This window comes from Etheostoma spectabile, chromosome 16 (genome assembly GCF_008692095.1).
Source record: "Etheostoma spectabile isolate EspeVRDwgs_2016 chromosome 16, UIUC_Espe_1.0, whole genome shotgun sequence".
NCBI classification, from domain to species: Eukaryota; Metazoa; Chordata; class Actinopteri; order Perciformes; family Percidae; genus Etheostoma; species Etheostoma spectabile.
Window position 1 is genome coordinate 282,034 of NC_045748.1, and position 8,930 is coordinate 290,963.

At 42.5% G+C, this 8,930-nt stretch overlaps 1 long non-coding RNA gene across 1 annotated transcript; it reads right to left on the reverse strand.

The window, feature by feature from the left end:
* Positions 1–5,183: 5,183 nt before the first annotated feature.
* LOC116704391 (uncharacterized) lies at positions 5,184–8,930 on the reverse strand. Its single transcript, XR_004335669.1, has 3 exons — positions 8,920–8,930; positions 5,434–5,439; positions 5,184–5,325 (listed from the first exon to the last, which is right to left on the reverse strand). It is a non-coding gene; the product is annotated as an uncharacterized LOC116704391 (long non-coding RNA).

The following is an 8,930-nucleotide window of genomic DNA, read 5'->3' on the forward strand; positions in this document are numbered from 1 at the left end:
ATTTGTCTTTGATGTTTCACAAATAAGTGATGTCCGCGCACGGACGATGTCGAGATAAATGCGTGGGACAAACCGACATAACACTTTAACCTGAACCATTATCTTTTTCTACCAAAAAGTGTTTTTTTGACAAAGAGTGTATGTAAAGATGGACTGAAAGATGGACACGTCCCCACTCTGACTGTGAAAAAGTCAAGCCAAAATATCCCGGATCTTGTAATTTTGAAACCAGAGTTTCCACTGTAGTGATTGGGCAGTTTAGCCGCAGTATTGAAGGCCCGCCCACACACCCTCCAACCAATCGTGAGTCAATCACAGCTGTCAATTATAATGTTTCACCTTGTTTTTATAGCATCAGAAAACACACAGCAAACATCATCATGATCAGCACAAGCTAAAATAAAATATAAACCATCCTTGGGGAATAAAACAATGTGACGTGTACTTCGATTTTTTTGTTTTCGCGGGCCGTGATTTATGACCCATACTGCAGCCAGCCACTAGGGAGGGAGCCAGATGTTTGGACTTCACGTTGGCAGTCTATGCATCAACCTCTGAACCTAACAAAGTAGTTTTGATTTAATTCACAACGTTAACCACGTTTTTAAAATGTCGTTTCACAACGTGCGCAGATCACTGGAAACGTAAATAAGAATGCAGTGTTGTAGTATATTTTATAATACATGCGCTTTTTCAGCATAAACAATATGAACAAGAAGTAGTAAATGTGCAGAATAACAGAAAATTTTGAAACCCAAACTTTTATAACATGCATGCTTTGTCAAGGGATGTTGTTTTGGTGAGACAAAAATAATTTGATTATCTTGTTTTTTTGGCAACTTTGCAGCTCCACTGGACCAGTTCAGAGTAGAGTGTGGTTGCAGGGAAACGCTGTTGGTTGTTCAACTCCCCAGATGAGAGTTTTCCACTAGCCTTCACTAGGCAACTTCTGGGGATAACTAAGTTTGGTCCAACAATTTGAAGGTGCCAGACTTTCTAACAGGAAGAAATCAGCCAATGGAATGCTTTCAAAGGCAGGAGTAGCTTTGACAGTCGCATTTGGAACTTGTTGAAGAGTGTTTCTGCACCAAATAATGCATCAGTATAACCCATATCTGATTTGATGAGAGCATTTTGTAGGCAGGGGCACGTTCAACCCCGACAAAAAAAAGCAAAACTTTTATTTAAACTAAAAAAAGGGGTGCAGTGAACACCCTGCTGTTTGTGCCTTTTTATTAACATGAGTTTGCATACACGTCGCTGCTGATTGGTTAACATTACCCACCAAATGAAAGAAAACTCATGATGCAATCCATTTGTACTCGGAAATCCGAATGTCCGATTTGTGAGTCGGAATCACGCCCCCTCAGAGAGCCACACAGTACCCCGAGTAAGCCGACATCGTAATCCATCATGGCTGCCCCGTGGGTCAACAGCAGTGAAAGCTGTAATAATATACATTTTATTAACAGTCCTCTCTTATTTGTGTAGCATTTAATTAGTCTTAAACACAGTCCTGTTCAACCTCTAATCGTGGATATGTTGTTACGCTATGCATATGCACAAAAAAAACAATGCGTTATCAATTGGTATTGCTAACAATGGCTAACCTGCATGGAGCTAACCCCATTGTGAAATCCGACTTGTTTTATTATAACGCCATTAACTTGGGCGTAGACTTCCGACTCCTGAGGTAAATGGAACGCACTACTACCTCAAAGCCCGTTCGCACCGTTCCAAGGAAATGCGTTGTTCCACCTGGAAACCATAACAAAAAGGTGCAAAACATTTTGAGGTTGAACGTGCGCTTGATACCAGACCGATTAGAGAAACAATAAACCAATCAGAGCTTTGTAGGCGGGATTAGGAATGGTAGCATTGGGCGCCTGGGCAGCTCACCTGGTAGAGTACACGTCAACATACAGAGGCTCAGACATCGAGGCAGCGGCCGCAGGTATGATTCTGACCTGAGGCCCTTTGCTGCATGTCGTTCCCTTATCGCTCTCCTTTCATTTCTAAGCTGTCCTGTCATAATAAAGGATGCCAAAAATATTATATTAAAAAGCAAGCGTGGATGACATAGACTCACTTTCAGAAATGACAAGTCTTAAAACCAACTATTTCTTTGATCTTTTAACCTGGCAGACTCATATAGGAATAATGCGTCTTCTTTTCTTTAAACTGTTGTAATCTGGCTCAGAAATGCATATAGCTAACCTCCTCACCAGTGGTCACGTACATCTTGATGTTCACATTTCATCATACACCAAGCACCAAGTTTGTACTTATAATGTTCTCTGTATTTTAACCTGACATCACCGTGCAATAACCTTTAATAGAATAGAATAGATAGAATAGAATGCCTTTATTGTCATTATACACAAGTACACGGTACTTGTGCAACGAGATTAAAGCAATCCCTTTGCAGTGTTGACACAAAAAAATATAAGAATATACAGTATAAATATCAAAAATATAAAGTCAAAGATATAAAGTTAGTGACTGTCTAGTTAGTGACAAAAATATAAATATACAGTATAATATCAAAAATATAAAGTCAAAGATAAAGTGTAGTGACTGTCAGTATACTATATAAATCAGCTTGAATAACATAGGTAAGTGTTAACACTCAATAAATAATATTGCACAGTGATGGAATGAAATGATTAAGTACTAATGTTAAGTAAATAAATATTGCACAGTAATGGAAAGGTTAATGTATTAAATATTGCACTGTGAATGAAATTGCACAGATTCCAGTGTCCTATGTATTATATAACAGTAACGTTTAACAATAATATTGCACAGTCGGACGGAATGAAGAAGACAGTCCGGCCAAGGGGGCTGGGTGGAGTCAGTGCAAATGTAGGTCAGGGTGGTTATGCCTTCGGGAAGAAACTGTTCTGAGTCTGTTGGTCCGTGCTCTGAGCACCTGTAGCGCCTTCCTGAGGGCCACAGGTCAATCAGATCAGAGCTGTGGGAGCTGTCCTTATGAGTTCTCTGCTCTGCTGAGGCAGCGGGGTGTAGATGTCCGTCAGGGAGGGAGAGGGCAGCCGTGACTTCTGTGCTGACCTTGCAACGCTCTGCAGCCTCTCCCTGTCTGCCACGGTGCAGCTGCCGACCATACTGTGATGCAGTAGGTCAGCAGGCTCTCGATGGATGAGCGGTAGAAGGTCAGCAGCAAGTTGGAGTCCAGGTCGTACTTCCTGAGGACCCTCAGGAAGTGTAGTCGCTGCTGGCCTTCTTGATGACCGCTGTATGTTGGCTGACCAGGAGATGTCAGCTAGATGAGGACACCAAGAAACTGGAAGGTGTGGACCCTCTCCACACACTCGCCGTTGATGTACAGGGGGAGGTCGGTGCTCTTCCTGAAGTCGACGAGTGATCTCCTTGGTTTTCTTGGTGTTCAAGACAGTGTGTCTCCGAACACCAAGCTGCCAGTTCAGGACTTCCTCTCTGTAGGCTGCCTCGTCTCCCTTTGAGATGAGTCCGACCACTGTGGTGTCTTGACGATGAGGTTGTGGTTGTGGGTCGGACTGCAGTCGTGGGTGTAGAGCAGTACAGGAGGGGCTCAGCCCGCAGCCCTGTGGGGAACACAGCACGCAGCCTGTGTGGAGCCAGTACTCAACTACAGTGAGGAGAGGTGGGGGCCCCTCCACCGTCTCGGCCGATTGGTGAGAAAGTCCTTTACCAGCACAAGTGAGGGGGGAGGCCTAGAGTGACTAGTTTGGATGTGAATGTCCGGATGATTGTGTAAAGCGGACTGTAATCCACAAAGAGCATCCGGACGTAGCTCTGCTGCTGCTCCATTGCTCAGTGCAGAGTGAGAGCCGGCGATGCATCCTCGTGGATCTGTTTGTGCGGTAGGCAAACTGATAGGGTCCAGATCTGGGGGAGGTGTCCTTGATTGTTGGAGAACAAGTCTCTCGAAGCACTTCATGATTACCGGGGTGAGGGCCACAGGACGGTAATCATTTGGCTGGTGATGGGAGACTTCTTCGGCACGTGATGATAGTGGCTGATTTTAGGCAGGGGGATGTGCCTGGGCCAGGGAGAGGTTGAAGATCCTAGCAAAGATGAGGGCGAGCTGGTGAGCACACGCCCTGAGCACCTTGCCAGGAACCCTCTTGCCAGCAGCCTTCCTTGGATTCACTGCTAGGAGTACTCGTTCAACATCATCGTCGTTCAACGACGTTGAACTAATAATAACCACTAAAGGGCTGTTAAGTTAATGTTGTCACACACTGAAACTATCAGAGGTTTTATCACTGTTTTACATCGAGGGAACTTGGCCAGTGTTTGTGTTTTGATTTACAAGATCAGTAATAAGGAGAACAAGACGGCCCATGAATCTAGTGCTTGGTGCTATGACTGGAGATTTGTTAGTACATTAAACCTGCTATGATGACAAGTGCTATACTGGTTTATTAGCCATGTAATAAGGTAGTATTTCAAGTTTTTTTCGTTGATTTTGAATGTATATTTCAATGCATTTTTGTCCTAAAAAAAGCATCACAGAAAGGCAAAATTGGATGTTGGATTTTTTTCCCACTCAAAAAGTAAATAGCACCATTTTGTTCTTTAATTTGATAGGGGATGTAGGCCTTCTGAGACGTCTCCTGGTATCTATAGTATGCTGTAATCTGACCTGTGTGGTGAGTCAGGCTGCCTGGCACACGTCGCCACGGAGCTTTGATAAATCCTCCGTGTGCTGGGAGGAGGGGAGGGGATACACTGCTGCTGCTGCTGCTGCTGCTGCTGACACATTGTAAATCAACCTCTGGGGTCACTTGGCCATCTCCTTCAGTGTCTGCATGCAACCCAGAGACTGACAGAGACCGTTTGCCACTAAACCTTGGCACCTCCACCACTTCTTATTGGAACCTATCCGGCCTGAATTCATGGGTGCGCTTACAAATCTAAACTTTTTTTTTTTTACCTTTTATTTTAATCACTCACAGAATTTTACCTAGTCATCTTTAAAGCTATGGTGCACAACAATTTTTGATTCAAGTCATTGCCAAATGAATTGAAACAAAGCTAATTAAGACTATCAGCTCCATACAACTCTCTCTGGATATCTCAGTATGTGTACAAAATGGTGTTGTCTAGTGAATTTTGCGCGCAGAAGCTCAAGTGAAGATAATTTACCCCTCTAAAGAGTCCATCATGTTTTTTTTTTTAAACCTTTGTGTATCCTTGACTACTAGCAACTGCGTGGAGGAGGGGTGAGGGCCGTGCACAATCACTGAAGGCTTGTGTCCTGTGGATGCAACAACAGTGTTGTTGTCATTACTTAGAATCTCATGGGGGGGACAGAAACTACTACAGCTTAAACTGAGGATCTCTGAGACCCAAATTATACAAAAATATTCTGCCTGTCTGTTACCAAGCCTGTTAACAGAACTACTACTAGTACTCAGGTTTTTTAACTCCACCCTTACAGTGCCTTGGATTTTTACCTATTTGATTACATTATAGCCTTTAGTTCAATGTTTTTTATTGTATTTCATGTGATGAATGAGAACAATGTATTCACCCCCTTTATTATGAAGCCCATAAAAAGCTCTTGTGCAACCAATAACCTTCAGAAGTCACATGATAAGTGAAATGATGTCCACCTGTGTGCAATCTAAGTGTCACATGATCTGTCATTACATAAACACACCTTTTTTGACAGGCCCCAGAGGCTGCGACACCCAACAGGCTTAAACAGGGGAAGTTTTATACTTGTTTTAAGCCTCTAAACATGCTCAAAATTTCATTACCAGTGCCTAGCCATGTGCAGTGATTCCTTCCAAGTGAACACAGTGAATCTGACTGCAGTAGATGGTACAGAAAGGCATACAAGTTGTGTTAATTCAGCCAGTGCACAGACCTCTGTTTATTTCCTGTTTTCTGGTGAAGTCACACTAGTCAATTAACACAACGTTTATGCCTTTCTGTCACATCTACTGCAGTCAAATTCATTTGCCATTTGGCCCTGATGACAAAGTTCTACAGCTGAGGCTGATGGGAATGTTGTTAGTTTTGCAGGTATTTGGTCAGAAACCAAAGTATTGGACAAATCAAAATTTGACTCGGTGACACAAGATAAAAAAGGAATTGACTAAAGTTAGTACAATTCATCCTGGGGTCGTTGAGACATTTCACCAAAAAAACACAAATGCAAACCTCATGGGGGCGCTGGAGGAGAAGTCAGAGAATCAACAAAGTTAGTAAGAACCATAAATATCTTCTGCTTTTATGAGGATTATTTTTGTTTATTGTGTAGAGACAGTGGATAGACATGAAAGGTAGGACAGTGAGGGGGGGATGACATGCAACAAAGAGCAGCAGGTCGGATTATAACCCGCACCGCTGCAGGACTCAGCCTACATGGGGCAAACGCTCTTACTGGGTGAGCTAATGGCCGCCCCAAGAATCATAAATGTCAAAATGTCATGGCAATTTGTCAAATTGTTGTTGAGATATTTTTGTGGTGGACCAACCAATTTTCTGTCGTGCAACGGACAAAATATGTCTTTCTTTGGTTCTCAAAGTTACCCTCGGATTTATCTTTCAGAAAACTGAAGGCTAGTTTTAGTTTTGTGACTCCAATGTAATAAAGAAAAAAAAACGCACAACTACGACAACATCATTCATACAAAAGCCCCAAAAAATGTAACCTTTTCATCCCCATAACAACAGAAACACATACCGGAACGTAAATCCTCTGGCCAACAATCTAACAACTACAGCTGCAAAGATGAATCGATTAATCAATTAGTTTTCAACTGTTAAAATTTATCACCAACTATTTCATTAATCCGTTAATTGGTTTGAGTCATTTTATTATGTAAAAAAGTAGAAATTCTCTGATTCTAGCTTGTTAAATGTGAACATGTTCTAGTTTCCTCAGTCCTCCTAGAAATTTGATGATGCCATCTTGGACTTTGGAAAACACTGATCGACATTTTACAGACATTGTATAGACCAAACGACTAATCGATTAATCGGGAAAATAATCAACAGACTAATAAAAAGAATGGATTTTGCAGCACTATTCACAACATAATTTATCATCATTTAAAGAGAAAAGGAAATCTGAGTCCATAAATGGAAAACTGAACTGTTTTTTTAAGGTAATTACTGAATGGAAATACATTTAATGTATGTATATTACACAAAGTTCCACTATAACACTGGTCCTGTCTGCCTGTCACAAAATCAAGTATGACATAGTACAAACAAGGTTAACATTTCTGAGTACAGTGCTGAGTAAGCACTTTGGTAAATTAGAACAAAGTCATTTTTTTCCTTCAGCTTTCACCTGATGAAGATGAACTCCTCCTCCTCCTCCTCTGACTATGCCGAGGACTCTCATCTCCCTCTAGAAGGCTTAGATAATCACGTCATTTGTCACGCCACTGTCCACTCTAAAACAACAACGAATTTACTTCAGACACATACTGTGTGTGGCTCTGTGGAGTTTCTTTGCCGTGCCACAGGAAATGATGTTGCTCATTGGTGGCCTAGGGACGGCTCCTCACTTAGCATTATTAAGAAATGAATCAAATTGCTCCAATTATTCCTCAGCTGTGAAATTTTGCAGAGAATTGTGAACAAATCAATTTTCCTCAAAAGGTAATTATATGAGGTTCCTTCCTTTTTTTCTCATTCTCATGAGTGTTTTTTGGTAGTTTGGTAGTTCATCCTACACACTAACACAAAAAAACACACACAGCAACCTCCAGGGACTCAACAGCAAACAGAAGCACAGGTATTGATTATGTCAGTCAATAAGGGCTAGTTTTCTCCTCGACTATTATACTAATGCATTTAGGGCAAATGCACCGGCTAGCCTTGCAGGCCAGGTTGTAAAAGCGCACCAGAGCTCCTAAATTATTCACAAGGCCCCTTCCCCAGCTACGGGCCTCCATTAGAGACAGCAGGGGAAGAGGAAAGGGTGGGGGGTGGGGGGGGGGACGATGATGTCACCCGGCCCAATGGAGCCAGACAAGGACACCTGGGAATGAATGATGGAGTCAGCTGTAGAGCAGCACAGCTCTGTTGTGTGAGTCTGTGTAAGGAGACGAGTGCTCTGCCTCCACAGGTCACTGTACCAGGCCTCGGGGGTCCAAAGGTCACACTGTCAATACTGGATTTATATCGGAGGATAGCTTATGGAACCACGGTTCATAATGACTAAATAAATGAATGAACAAATGCTGAAGGAGAATATCCAACAACTGAACAATTGTGACATATTTGACAAGAATGTGAGGCCCCACTTAATTTCTATACCAAGGCTGTGAAAAGTACAGATGGGTGACGAACAAAAAAAAACAACAACAGAAAAGCAGTTCCCTTCTGAGCTTAGCATTTTTGCTGTCTGCGGTTTGGAATCTTGCTTACACACAGACACTCAGATTGAAGTGATCCACAGTAAAAAGCAACCATTACTTATGTTTCCCTCTGGGTGACAGGCTTCTGAGGGTCAACACTAGTGTGTAAGATGTGAAGAGGGTGAAAAGGAGGAAAGCCTGAGTGAACTGAGTGAACTGAACGTTCTTCTGTCGTACACAGGCAAGCACATGCAGTCATTATCTGATCTCTCCAGAAGAAAGACTGCTCATATTCATGAGGCGCTTTTATAACGCAAATAACTACTTGACTTCAAATGTATTCCCACTACTACCCCTACTACGTTGTGAACACAGGGAGCCCTTGTGAGAGCTATGAATATAAAGGAAAAAGGCATTTCAACTTGGACAATCACGTCAAAAGTCAGGCTATGCCTTACCGCTGACTGAAATATAAAAGCACACGAAATAAGCCATGCGAAGTGTGAGGTATTTCCGCTCTCTAGCTGGTCTGCTGGAGAGCCTCATTTCTGGGAAGTCCAGCTCGTAGAACGCACAGCACAAACCCTAAAACACAGAGGAAAG